The 14,702-nt window shown below is 42.1% G+C and overlaps 1 pseudogene; it reads right to left on the bottom strand.

Moving 5' to 3' along the window:
- Nucleotides 1–8,527: 8,527 nt before the first annotated feature.
- On the bottom strand, nucleotides 8,528–9,766 carry Gm51466 (annotated as a pseudogene).
- Between the last annotated feature and the right edge of the window lie 4,936 nt (nucleotides 9,767–14,702).

Here is a 14,702-nt window from a genome sequence, read left to right as displayed (position 1 = left end):
GGCCACTGATTTGTTTGAGTTAATTTTATATTCAGATACTTCACTGAAGTTGTTTATCAGGTTTAGGAGTTCTCCGGTGGAATTTTGGGGGTCACTTATGTATGCTATCATATCATCTGCAAATAGAGATATTTTTACTTTTTTCTTTCCAATTTGTATCCCTTTGATCTCCTTTTGTTGTCTAATTGCTCTGCTAGGACTTCAAATACTATATTGAATAGGTAGGGAGAGAGTGGGCATCCTTGTCTTGTCACTGATTTTAGTGGGATTGCTTCAATTTCCTCTCCATTTTGTTTGATGTTGGCTACTGGTTTGCTGTATATTGCTTTTATCATGTTTAGGTATGGGCCTTGAATTCCTGATCTTTCCAATATTTTTATCATGAAGGGGTGTTGAATTTTGTCAAATGCTTTCTCAGCATCTAGTGAGATGATCATGTAGTTTTTTTTCTTTGAGTTTGTTTATATAGTAGATTATGTTGATGGATTTCTGTATGTTGAACCACCCCTGCATCTGTGGGATGAAGTCTACTTGATCATGATAGATGATCGTTTTGATGTGTTCTTGGATTCGGTTTGTGAGAATTTTATTGAGTATTTTGTTTTGCATTGATATTCATAAGGAAAATTGGTCTGAAGTTCTCTTTCTTTGTTGGGTCTTTGTGTGGTTTAGGTATCAGAGTAATTGTGGCGTCATAGAATGAATTGGATAGAGTATCTTCTGTTTCTATTTTGTGGAATAGTTTGAGGAGTATTGGTATTAGGTCTTCTTTGAAGGTCTGATAGAACTCTGCACTAAACTCATCTGGTTCCTGGGCTTTTTTTGGGGGGGGGGGAACTATTAGTGACTATTTCTATTTCTTTAGGGCAAATGGGACTGTTTAGATCGTTAATCTGATCCTGATTTAACTTTGATACCTGGTATCTGTCTAGAAATTTGTCAGTTTCATGAAGGTTTTCCAGTTTTGTTGAGTATAGCCTTTTGCAGTAGGTTCTGATAAATTTTTTAATTTCTTCAGATTCTGTTGTTATGTCCCCCTTTTCATTTCAGATTTTGTTAATTAGAATACTGTCCCTGTGCCCTCTAGTTAGTCTGGCTAAGGGTTTATCTATCTTGTTGATTTTCTCAAAGAACCAGCTCCTGGTTTGGTTGATTCTTTGTATAGATCTTTTTGTTTCCACTTGGTTGATTTCAGCCCTGAGTTTGATTATTTCCTGCTGTCTACTCCTCTTGGGTGAATTTTCTTCCTTTTGTTCTAGAGCTTTCAGGTGTGCTGTCAAGCTGCTAGTGTGTGCTCTCTCCAGTTTCTTTTTGGAGGCACTCAGAGGTATGAGTTTCCCTCTTAGAAATGCTTTCATTGTGTCTCATAAGTTTGGGTATGTTGTGGCTTCATTTTTCGTTAAACTCTAAAAAGTCTTTATTTCTTTCTTAATTTCTTCTTTGACCAAGTTATCATTGAGTAGTTGTTCAGCTTCCATGTATATGTGGGCTTTCTATTATTTATGTTGTTATTGAAGATCAGCCTTAGTCCGTGGTGATCTGATAGGATACATGGGATAATTTCAGTATTTTTGTATATGTTGAGGCTTGTTTTGTGACCAATTATATGGTCAATTTTGAAGAAGGTACCATGAGGTGCTGGGAAGAAGGTATATCCTTTTGTTTTAGGATAAAATGTTCTATAGATATCTGTTGAATTCACTTGTTTCATAATTTCTGTTAGTTTCACTGTGTTTCTGTTTAGTTTCTGTTTCTAGGATCTGTCCATTGATGAGAGTGGGGTGTTGAAGTCTCCCAGTATTATTATGTAGTCTTTATTTTCTAAGTAAGTATAGCCATGTTTCCTCTTTCCCATTATTCTCAAAAATTCTGCTACAGGGTTTAGAGAGAAGAACATGTCACTGGTATGTGTCCTATATCCCTTCCAAAGGCTATCAAGAGGTTTCTTAGTCTAAGCCAATTTCTGAGCTCTATTCTATGTCTCCGAAGCAGTTAGTATGCTGTCTACTATTACCAGGGATTATGAGAAAATTATGAGACTGTTTAAGGATATTTCTGTATAAAGCCATGCCAGGAAGCCTTTTCTAACCTATTCTTCCAACACTAGGTGAAGTTTCCTAAGTTTCCTAATTCCTGAAGTTTGAAAGTAGTGGTAAGACAGAGAAATATGGATAACAGACTCTTGGAGAACTTTCTGACCTGCCCAGGGTATCCATCTTCAAGTTACTCCAACCCTGGGAAAACCAGGAGGGTATAGGAAAGGACTCTTCCTGAGACCCCATGATTGACCTCTGCCTTAGAGCTTTTCCACACACAACCTCCATCCATCCAGGGTTACTCTTACTGATGGGAGCCTCAGACTTCAATACTCAAAATTTTAAGACCATAAAACCTTTTTTTCTGGTCTGTCAACTATTTCTGATCTCACCATATGCTTCTCTGGTCAGTTTAAATAGAAAAAGATAAAAGAAAGAATAAACAAATAAAACATACTGACCAAAACTGCATAATAATTGTATGTTATCATGGCCATGAAGAATGGGACCCAAGGGTCTGGGGAGATTGCTCAATGGTTAAGAATACGTACTGATCTTGAGGATAACCTGAGTTTTGTTCCCAGTACCCACACTAGATGTTTCACAACTACCTGTAAGTCCAGCTCCATGAAATTTAACACCCTCTTCTAGCCTCTGCTTACATACACATATCAACACAACACACACTCAAAAGTATTTTAAATAATAAGAGTGGAAGGGAGATGAAGCACAATGAAATGTACAGTGTATGGAGGGATTTAATGGAAAAATAGAATGGCATGGTATGTAAGGGAATATAATGAGGGATAGATAACACTTTAAGATATTTAGAAAAAGTCACAAGGAAACTATTACTCTAGAAGCTTCCAAAAATATACATTCGCATATATAAAAATTAAAATGGAGTTATCCTATAATGGAGCAACAATTTCCCTACAGGAAAGGACAGATAATAAATAAAATGCCCACCTCTAAGAATGGGTTACCTATTTTTGTATTTTTATTTGTTTGGCAAATGTGGTCCCATAAACCCCCAATCACAGGTGGTTACCATTGCTCTTGGTTATCCTCCAGAACTTCACTATGAGACCTCGTTGGAGACACCACACACCGCAGTCATAGAGGATGGGAAAATAAGGCTGGTTCTCAACTGGAAACGTCATCCTTCCTTGATACCTTTCATAGTGCTGGAAAGTGCTGTGTAAGCTACCAGAGAAGAAAAAGAATCACTCCTCTTACCCTGAGAGCTATATCAATGACCAGCCTGGCAAGGTATTCCCACTGTCTCAGTAGTAGCATGAATATTATGGGAGTAAGTAATCACTTCCTAAGGACATTTATAGGCCACTCCACAATTTGAAACCCATACCTGGTATCTTTCTTGGGGCCAAGAACCTGAGGCTAAACAAGTCACATGCCCCAGGGAAGAACATACTATTCTTGCTAAATGGACACAGTATTACACTACCTCCTAATGACTTAATCTTATATCCATAGAGTAGTGTATCAGTCAACCCCCACCAGAGAAGCTTCGTGTTTGCAGTTGATAGCGACTCACACAGAGACCCACAGTGGATCAAGGTACAGAGAAAAGGAGACTGTGCAATGTTTGGCACTAAATGAGACATATATATCATGCAGTCTCCTCTCAATGCTCAAGGATCATATGGAAAAGCGTAGAAAGACTATAAGAGCCATAGCAGTACACAACTATGGGGAAACAGACTTCTCTGGACACAACAGGGAAGTTGTACATATTAATTCACAGCAGATGAAATATGAAATGACATTCATTCACAAGATATGAAAAGGCTCGAGACAGACAAAATACAGTGAGGAGGGGGGAGGTGGAGATGGATCCCACCCCTAGCTAAGGAGCTATTGGTGGTTGATTGCTACCAAGAGAAAGGGAGAGACCATTTTCTTTAAAGATGCAGGCCCTAGTGGGTTAACCACCCACACTGAAAAATACACATCCCAGGGTAAAAGAGCAGCACAAATTGTACTTGATTTTTTTTTAAAGGATACAAAGTAAAGGGGAAGGAAAAGCAGATAGATCTGGGAGGAGTGAGGGAAGGGGAGAATATGATATGATAAAAACACATTATATTAAGTTCTCAAAGAATTAAAAATAAAGAAAACAAAAATAATAATATTGAAAATTCAAAAACTGGGCCCTCGTATTCAGAAAAAAAAAAGCTGTAGCAAGATTTAGAAAGCTTTATCCCACTTGCAATATCAGATATATCAACTTTTCTTGAGAGGAAAAAAATAATGAGAGTGCTTTTCATTTTTTTCTCCCTGCCAAGAGCCTGGCCTTGCATTTGATCTGATTTCCTAACTGGAGCTTGGCCACATTATTTTCTTCAAGGACCCACCCAAGGTTGCAGGCAGCTGGTGCTCACAGCAATCCAAGCCAATGGTCAGGTAGCAGAGTGTGTTACCAACTGCTGATCTTGAATTCCCTTTGCGCCATTCTCTCCAAGATCTTCCAGTCTCCACAAGATCAAAGCGGTGCTGTGTGAGTTTCAGGGATTGAATCAACAGTATAGCAAATCCCCTTCCCAGGCCAAGGAAAATCAGCCTTCTCTGGCTTCTAACAGGTTATTTCTACTTCAAAACAGAGCCATATCTTTGCAATGTTAAGATACTGACATAGCTAGAAACTAGATGAACCTGAAATTTTTATTCCATCTCTCTCCCAGAGAAGAAAAAAAAAAATCACTATTCCCTATATAGAAGGCAATATCAACTCAAACCAATGGAAACAATAGATTAGATAGACCTAGAAGACTGAAGTGCTGTAGTATGGCATTGATAAATGGACATTTTCCACCCCTTCTTGAGTGGAAATGACTTCTACTACAGAAAGTCCATAGTGAAGCCAGACAATAACAAAATCCAACATCTATTTTCTGACTACACAAGTCTCATACCAGTCAGTAAAGGGTTGAAAACAGTTTAGCAAAACACAAAGTCTATGATCTAATAGGCAGTTAGGATGAAGTTATCAGTACACCCTTTACTCTGTAACAGTTTGAATATGGATGTCTCTCACGGACTCAGGTGTGGGATGCTGGTGGCACCATTGTGAGAGGTTGTGGAAACTTTAGGATGTAGGACCTGTCTGAGGGAAGTAGGTCACTGGATGTGTGCCTTTGACGACTCTACCTAACACCTAAGCCAAGTTCTCGTGGATGACACCTTCAAACCATGAACCAGTAACTGACTTCCTTTTTAGGTATGTCTGCTAAAGGGGAGTAATAATGGCCTAACTGTGGGAGGCACATGGGCTCTTGTCCCATAGTAAATGGAAAAGAAAAGCTGAGTGTGCCAAGATCACAGCAACAACAATGTGATAAATACAACCCCTGCCTGCCAGGACTCACTAAATGATGGAGCAGAGTCCCAAGCAGTTTAACCAGGTTTAACCGCTTTGTGGCACTGCTCTTTACTCCTCCATTTCTGCAGCTATCATTTACTAAGTACAAGGTCTGGAAACTTCTTTGTGGGTGCCCCTTTCTTCTTAATGGAAAGGCTCACATCAACAACATTCTCAGCATGGAGAGGGGATGGCAAAAGGCAGTCAGTGCTTCTAGGAACTGTGCTTGACCCATGGCAGTGGAAATGTCTGGTGAACTCACTATAGAGGAAAGAGAAAGATACGCCACATGATATAGCACTGTGTCTACATCACATTCTGCCGCAAGCTCTTCCTGCTTTCTTTCTTTTTCCCCCTCCTATCATTTATCTTTTCTACCAGTTCTTGCTGCATTACTGTGGCTATGGTGAAACGGAACTTCGAGAAAAGATTAATGAGTCTTTCCTGTGGTACTTACTTTTTTTCTCTTGGTCCTTTCTTCCCTTCAGTCAAGCAGTCCATTCCATGTTCACTGCTTTAGGAGAGTGATGAGATAAAGAAGCAGAGGGATTAGCCATTGTAAAAGCAAGGCCTTTGGCAGTGGAATCATCAAGATGGAGAGGCAGACCGAGAAACAGAAGTTATGGCCTTTGATGCAAAGCCATCCACCAAGGAGAAAAGAATCCCCCAGGCTTCAAGAAGCAGCACTCAGAAAGCAAGAGATAGCACAGCCACAGTGGGCTGCAAGAAGTGCAGAGAATGTCATGCTCTTAACCATGATGGTTAAGTCAGTCAACTTGATAGGCCCCAGAGTCATCTAGGAGCCTAACCTCTGGGCCTGACTGTGATAGAGTTTCTAGACTGGACTAATTGAAGAGGGAAAACACCCTACACTGTGGGAGGCACTATTGCTTGGGCTCTTACCCCATAGTGAGTAGAAAATAAAATGTGAGTACCAACATCCTTGTCTCCATTTCCTGAAGTAATATGATCAACTGCCTCATGCTCCTACCTTCATGCCTTCCCCACCATGACAGACCTTTACTTATTTACATTGATTTGTTTAGGCATTTTGTCACAGCTGTGAGAGCAACAACATATACAAAGCCCTACAAAACTGACACTATTTTCTGTTCTTGTAGCTGATCCAGAACAGGTAGGAAAATCAGACTCATTTCTCGGAGGTATGAGCTACATAAACTTTATCACATTTGCTGGCTAGAGTAGCCAAAATCAACTCACTTCCAGAGAACTGGTTACAGGACTTACAAATCACAAATACATAACAGCTTGCTGGAAGCAGTCAGTACAATCAGGAAAATTTTAGAAGGTCCTGAGTTGGTTGTATACCATTTCTACCTTGAAACTGGTGGTGCCGAGAGCTCTTTCTTACACCCTGGAAGCTGGTAAACACTGCAACTCAGGACTTCCTTTTCACCAGCCTTTGGCTTCAGCCCCCACTCACCCCTATTAGTTGGATCCTGGTACTTGTTGTTAACTGTTAACGGTTCCCATTGTACCTCAGGAGGTGAAAATTTAGATGGTAACAGAAGAGGATACCTGTACTCAGAAAATATGACAAGAGCTAGGGAAAAGAAAGTTCCAGATGGAGAAAACCTTCACAAAGGCAACAACTATCCGGCAAGTATACAGACAACAGAGACCACAGAAAAGGACAACATGGCAGATACCGAGGACCAATTGGGCTATGATTGTTTTAGATGATTCAATCAGAGTATAAATATAAACTCAGGAAAAGAACAAGGAATCCCCAGGTATTTGGGTGTGCCTTCTTGTCACTGTGAAGAACAGGTACAAATTAAACTCATAGAAACTACTCTGACTTGAAGTAAAATATGGATCTACCACATCTATTTGACATGAAAACTGTAGGCCTTGCCTCTGTCTAAACTCTCGGTGTCTACACAGCTGCCTTAACCTGAGATTTTTACCAGATGAGACCAAAGAACCAGGGGTGGGCAACACATCAGCTGGAGCCAAAGTCATCAAGGCCAAGTCAAGTTTAACCACAATGAAGTAAAAAAAAAAAAAAAAATCTTTCCAAGCCCCAGACCCCAGCTAGGCAGCTCTCATGATCCTTATGTACCAGGATAAAAACTATACAACAGAGGGATGAAGATCTGCTTTAAGGGAGTCAGCCTTTGCTAAATAATTCAAGAGCTGACTTAGACGGGAGTCGGGAGGAGGGAGATGTTAATAACCTTGATGACTGGTGTGAGAAAAAGAGCATACTCTGGGATCCAAGCAAAGGACATGACCGTGTCCTGTATAGAGCCTCAGTGGGATGGGGTCAGTGTTGAACGAGCCCTGGAGGATCATGGGTGTATCACATTAGGATGCAAGGGCAACAGTGTCTGAGAGGGAGAACCTGCTGATGGAGCTAAACCAGTATGTCAATCACTCCAGGTAAGGTACACATTGGTTGTCCCATCCCACCATGACTGACCTCAATGGCATCCTTCCCACTGCTAGGAACTGTATTCTACTTGGTAACAAGACAGGCTAGTGAAACGGAGCTCAAGAACCCATGATAGAAATTTCTAGAAGTAAGCAATTCTTTTTAACAACCACATCCTACCGTAGCGCAAGGAGAAAAACCTAGGCTCAGTAGGATGGTATGTTCTCCATGTGGCAACCATATCCTTCCTCCAGCTTCCAAGGCTTGGCTAGGGCTCCCTGAAGGCCAGCTTGAAGGGAGACTTCAGCATATTGTTCTTCTAAATGGCCTGAGTCCGCTGGCCACGTTGGTTATGACCATTTCTTGGAAGGGATTGCTGACAATAGACATTTCTTTTCCAATTGATGTTAGAATTTAATCCCTAATATGAGATACAGGAGAAAATACCAGAAAAGACCTTTTCTTTTAATGGGTCACTCTGAGGCTTTTATTTAGGATGTAGGACCACTGGAGGGTCTTGGCTGTGGCAACCCTGCAAATTACACTAGAGTTGTGATTTCAGACTCTAGCTGGGAAGTGCAGTCACAGAAACAATGGTCTGAACCAATCACATGGTTCCAGATCTGAGATTTCCATCAGGCCTCTCTGGGTAGTCAGGCTTGGCTTTGAACTTCTAGGGAAGTAGTGGCATGGAGGAGAGAGCCCATGGGACTACAGAGGTTGTGCAAGAACTGGGTCAGCCCGTAGCCACCTCAGTGACATCAGAGACAGATTCTCTGCGGCTGGCATTGACTGAGGGCTTCTAGTATTACTAGCCCATGGTTTGCTTGGCAGGAGGAGTGGAGTCCTGAAGGACCTGCTAAGAAACTTGGGCTTGCTGCCCAGCTCCTCCTCAATTCTGAGGATCTGATTTTATTTGTCCAGGCACTCAGATAGGCAAAGGGCACCAATTTTGATCTGCCCAACACAAAGCCTGAACACTAGATCAGCAATGAAAATATCCTCAGTCCTGTTCAATTGATTGTTGTTTTATATCAAACAACTTTTATAATACTCATTTTTATTTTTACAATATTTTATACATTTTAAAGAACATGATAAAAAATGAAAGGGTCTTCAGGTGTAGTTGGGGTACAAAATGGAAAGAAGAATGTGATGCAATTCTATTTACTCAAAATATGTTTTTAAGTGTTAAAAAATTCAGATAAATTGAAATTATGTATCTTTTCTCATCATAATGCAATAAAACTTAAAAATGAAAAAAGAATTACATTCATGGATTAAAAAAAAAGTAAACAAGAGAAAAAATAAGAAAATCTTTTTTCCCTCAAATCATTGAGACACCATGGTGCCCCAACCATTGTAGTAGGCCAGTTTGGTAGACCTGTAGTGACTCAGCCATGGAGCTGATTTGATTCCCTTTGAGCAGGAGGTGATTGTCGACCCACAGCCTAAGCAATCCACTTAGGGTTGGTCACCATGAGAGCATTCCCAATCACCTAGCTGCCTGTACTAGCTGTGAACTTCTGCCAAACTTCACAGTCAGCCTGCTCAAATGGGCCTTTGGTGCCCATCACTGAATAATCTCAGATGAAGGATTTGCATGGTTCAGCCAGCTGGTCAGCTGTAGTAGAGTTGCCGGTGTTAGCAGGAGATTTGAAGTCCTGAAGAAGTCAGAGGCAGCAACATTCATGCTGATGCACAACCTGATTAGTGTTACCCAGCCTTCTCAGCTGTATTCATCAGCAGCTCCAGCAGCTCCAGGATGTTAGGTGCAAATCTGCCTTCATCACTTACATTCTCCACCACCATCTCCTTAATGATGTTCTTCAGGTTGTGGTAAATGTCTGCCCCAATGTGCATGGCTTTCTGAAAACTGGACACATTCATAGGGATGATCATGAACCCTTGCATGGCCAGTTTGTTGCTAGGGACACCCGGGCATGGCATTTACACTAAGTTTAAATTTCTTTTCAGGCCCCTCCATCATAATCTCCATCCCACAACCTTAACTTTCTTGCTAGCCAGAGCAGGTACAACAGTTCTAGTGATATGCCTTTGAGACACTCTTCCCTGTGGGGCCAGGGGAAGCATGGGGCTATGAGGAGTAGACCTGGAGCAAGAGTGGGGAAATCTCATCCTGAGATGGGCAGGAGTAGGATGGCTCCCCTCTCTGCCCTAGGCCTTCATGCCCCAGCCCACATAGACATGTGCTCCTCACATTTGCCCCACCAGAGGAGGTCATGTAGCCCAGTAGCTAGGTTAAACTTCCTTTCCTTTTATAAGGTCATGTCCTGGAATTCTTCTTTATTCAGATGAAGTATGCTCCGCCCCCTGGCTCAAGCCAATGATTCTTATTCATCTTAATAGCACCTACTTAACCCATAAAGGTTTAAATAGCCTTTGTCCCCACATTAAATGAGCTGTCTCACTGCAGCCTGTCCTCATCACGCTCACTAGCCACCTGAGGTCTCCATCCTCCCTGTTATTCCTGCCTTGGTTTCCTGCTCAGGATTCACCAGTTGTGACCCCAGTCACACTAATAAGGGTGGGGAAGCGGAGCCTGAATGACACCTCCTCCATGTAATGCACCCTATCACTGTCCTGGAGTTGCGGGGACCCATAGGAGACAACGGAGGCATAGCAGCTTGTTAGAGGCCTTTGAAGTACAGAGATCAACCTCAACACTAGATTCCCAGAAGATTCAAAGATCTCTCTGCTTTGAATCTTGATACTAGACATAGTGCATCTCTGGCCACTAGATCACAACACAGGAAAAAAAGCAAGGAACAAGCAGCAAGAAGACTATTAACAAGAGATATGATAAATGGCCTGCCCCAAGTCCCCATGCTGCTCTCCCAGGAAGGACCTTTAGTAGGGATGATTAGTACCGTGCCTTCTTAGATGAATTAGTCCACTTATACAAGTAAGAGATTAATAAGTTATCTCTAGTGTGGGTCTGACTTTGTCTCATATACTCCTTGTCCTCCAGCATTTGACGCCCTGGGCCTTTGTCACTCTACTGGTAATAAGTCTATCAACAGATTCAGTCTTTCATCCTTGGACCAGATCTGTGAACCAAATCAAGCGTCTTTTTTTTTTATCATGTACATAGGTTGTGGTATTATGTTATTAGCTATAGAAAACTGATTAAGTAACTATCAGATACACCAAGGCTCTACGTTAACAACAAGTCTGAATTCACACAAGAAACAATTGATGGAACTGGAACTTGGTCTCAAATCAGGCTACAAAGCCTAAACTCTATTTAGTGATTAAGTAGGAAGCAGTGCTTGGTGCTTGTGGGATTCAAATAAGTTATTGCATTGTTAGTGTGTGGCTTCTAGGCTGGCCCATAATAAATGCCTAATACAAGTTAATATTCGTGTCTCCATTTACACAGGGAAGGGGTTTTTATAACGATGGATTCGCTTGGCAGGTTAATGTGACTATCGTCACTTCAACTACAAAAGATAGAGAGGTTCCCTCCAGTTGTTGAAATGCAGTATAAACAAAGGTAAAATGAGGTCACCCGGGTCTCCATACACGTTTCCGTCCTCTCTCCCACCACAGGCAAGCCAAGCAACATCCCCGACCTTGTGCAGATGAACATGATTGAAATGTACCTTCGAAAACTCCTGGAAAAGGTTCATCTTCAGCATCAATTTGGAATCACCTAGACACACCTCTAGTGTGCCAGTGAGAGAGTTTCCAGGGAGGCTTAACTGAGGGAAGACGGCCCTCTCTGAATATGGGCAGCACCATCTGCTAGACTTGACATTCCAGACCAGATAAAAAGGGAAAAGGAAAAAAGCTGCTGTCTCTCTCTCTCTCTCTCTCTCTCTCTCTCTCTTTCTCTCTCTCTCTCTCTCTCTCTCTCTCTCCCTCCCTCCCTCCCTCCCTCCCTCCCTCCCTCCCTCCCTCCCTCCCTCCCTCCCTCTTCCTCCCTCTCTCAGCTTCCTGTCTTTGAACACAATGAAGCCAAACACCTCACACTCTTGGTGCAGTGCCTTCCCTGTCACTGTGAACTGCATTTCCCCCTAACCAATGACACAAATACACCATCCCTTCTTCAGCTGTGTTTGGCTCCAAGGCCATGAGCAAAGTAACTAGTGCATTGGTCAGTTTCAGCCTGGAGTATCTGTGCCTCTCCCAGAGAAGCAGAGATACAAAATAAGAAGGAAGGGAATGATAGCCCCACCAGATAGAGTCTACAAAGAAGGATGTATGCCCTCAGCCCGTGCATACACTTACTCCCTAACTGCTTGTGGATGTGACTAGGACATTATAGATTTCCTTGAGGACACTATTGACCTCAGCATACATTTTTGTCATTAGAAAACCATTACCTGCAAAGCCTAGGGCAGGTCTCCCACCCTCTGAGCTTTGGAATTTTTCACTGTAACCATTGCTGCTTTAAGGATGCACTATTGTATAGAGTATGTAGAGAGCCTCCACTGAGCAAAAATACTCTATCATATTGACCTGCAGGCCATTTTCTTGATTAATGGTTGGTGTTGGAAGGCTTTGCCCACTGTGGGCCATGCCACACCCTGAGTAGGTGGTTCTGGGGTACATAAGAAAGAAAAATGAGCAAATCATGAAGAGCAAGCTGGTAAGCAGCACCCCTCCATGGTCTCTATGTCGGTTGCTGCCTCCAGCCTCCTGGTTTGACTTCCCTTGATTACGGTATACTGTAAGATGAGGTGACAGGCAAGTAAGTAAACCTTTCCTCTCCAAGCAGCTTTTGGTCTTGGTCTTTATCACAGTAGTGCAAAGGACACTAGAGCACTGTCTGTGGTGGTTTAGATGAGAAACGCCCTCCATAGGCTTGATCATTTAAACAGCGTTGGTAGAACTGTTTGGTGAGAGGTTATGAGAGGTGCCACCATAGGAAGGAACCACATCTTTAAGGTATTAAGCTTTACCTCACTTCCAGTTCATTCTCTACCTTGTGTTTGCTGTTAAATATGTGAAATCTTTCAGCTTCCTGCTCCTGCTACCAAGCCTGGCGCCTGCTACCATGCCTCTCCCATGCTTCTGGCCTCTCCCCTAGAACTATAAGCTAAAATAAACATTTCTATAAGATTGTTTTTTGACCAGGGAGCTTTGTCACAGGAACTTCAAAGTAATTAATATATTATCCTGTCATCATACTGTCCCTAGTGTCTTCAGGAGTCACATGGATATCCATCTAGATGCAGGTGGGAAAAAAGATTTTCCAGACAACCCTTCTCAACTCTGGCTTGTGAGAGACCTAAATACTTCTGACAGGCTACAGCCATATAGCCACACCAACCACACAACCTTTGAAAGAGGAAAAATCAAATCAAAACAAAACAAAAAACCCCCAAAAGCAAGATAAAGAAACAAAGGTCTGACTTAACCTTCCCTACTCAGTGTCTCATATTCTTTGCAGTGTCCCTCTGTTTGTGTATGCTAAACTGACTTACTGAAGTTCTACTGGCCCCAATGCTTATAAATTAAAATAAATAAGCGAGTAAATAAATAAATAAAACCACCAAGAGGGTGGGTATGAAATTTCTGATCCTGAGTCCTTAGACAGTCATGCAGGGCCCACTCTCATCCAAGATGATACCCTGTCCTCACTGCCACCTTGCCCTGCCTTCCAATCTCTGCTTTAAAAGCTTTGGAATTGTTCCTTATACTTCTCTCCACTGTCCCACCCAACCACATTTTTGTAGACCCAGAAAGCCCTTCTTTCTCATCTTTCCCAGTACTGCTCTGTAGTAACCATTCACTCTTCTGTTTTTCTTGCAGCAAACAAACAAACAAACAAAACCAAAGGACGCCATTCTTACAGAAAAGCATGCATATCGGAAGTAAGAAATTCAGTGGGTTTTGTCAAACTCAATAAACTGTCCAAGCACCTGGGTCATTCCTCTTTGACTTTGGAGCTTACTGAATCTTGTTCCAGAAGCTTCCTATGGATGCTCTCTCTCGTCCCCAAGGTCAAGGTAAAGACCCTGACTCCATACTCTGCTCTCACAGGAAAGACTCAATAAGCACAAATGTGGTTCGATTGCTGATTTGTGGCTCATGACTAGCAGTCATCATCCTTACAACCTCCCTCACTGCCTTGACACTTCAGAGAAGGTCCAGAAAGGAGGAGGTAGGCTGGACATCAAACTCAGCAATCCCACAAAGAAGAATAGCACAGACCATAAGAGTGCACAGATGTAGATCTAGCACTGTCCAGAGAGAGAGATATGAAATAAGGGGTACTACTTAATTTACATATTTGTGAACACTTCTGGATACTGAACATGTGACCCATGAACATGTCATTAAATCACCCAAAGAGGGAGCTATTCTGCTTTCAAATATCTTCCCATTCACCTTCTTAACCAGACAAGGTGTGTCTGGGACTAGCATGTCTTCAATGCTTGGAAACATTTGATAGTACAACACTTCAAAACACTTAATAATTGTTCCTTTTAAATTAAGAAGTTGGGACTAGAAAGAGGGATCAGTAAGAGCACTTGCTATGTAAGCATGAGGAACTGAGTTCAATCCCAAGCATCCACACAAAAACAAAACAAAGGACCATCCAAAGAAAGAAAGTCAGGCGTCAGCTCACCCATGCCTCTGGGAGAAGGAACCATGAGGATATGGGGCTGATTGGCTACCAGCCGAGCTACAAATTCAATGAGAAACCCTATCTCACAAAAATGAGGCAGAGATCAAGAGAAAGACCATGCAGACACCTGATGTCCTCCTCTTGGTCCTGTGTGAACATGGACACATGTGCATGCATGTGCACGCAACACACGTGTGCTCACATGCCATCCGCATTCCCTCAGGCACATTCAAAAAATAAGAATCTATCTCAGAACAAGTACCTTTGTGGGCAAGAGGGTCTAGG

This window comes from Mus musculus, chromosome 7, assembly GCF_000001635.26.
Source record: "Mus musculus strain C57BL/6J chromosome 7, GRCm38.p6 C57BL/6J".
Lineage (NCBI taxonomy): Eukaryota > Metazoa > Chordata > Mammalia > Rodentia > Muridae > Mus > Mus musculus.
This window is presented reverse-complemented; position numbering and strand designations above follow the sequence as displayed.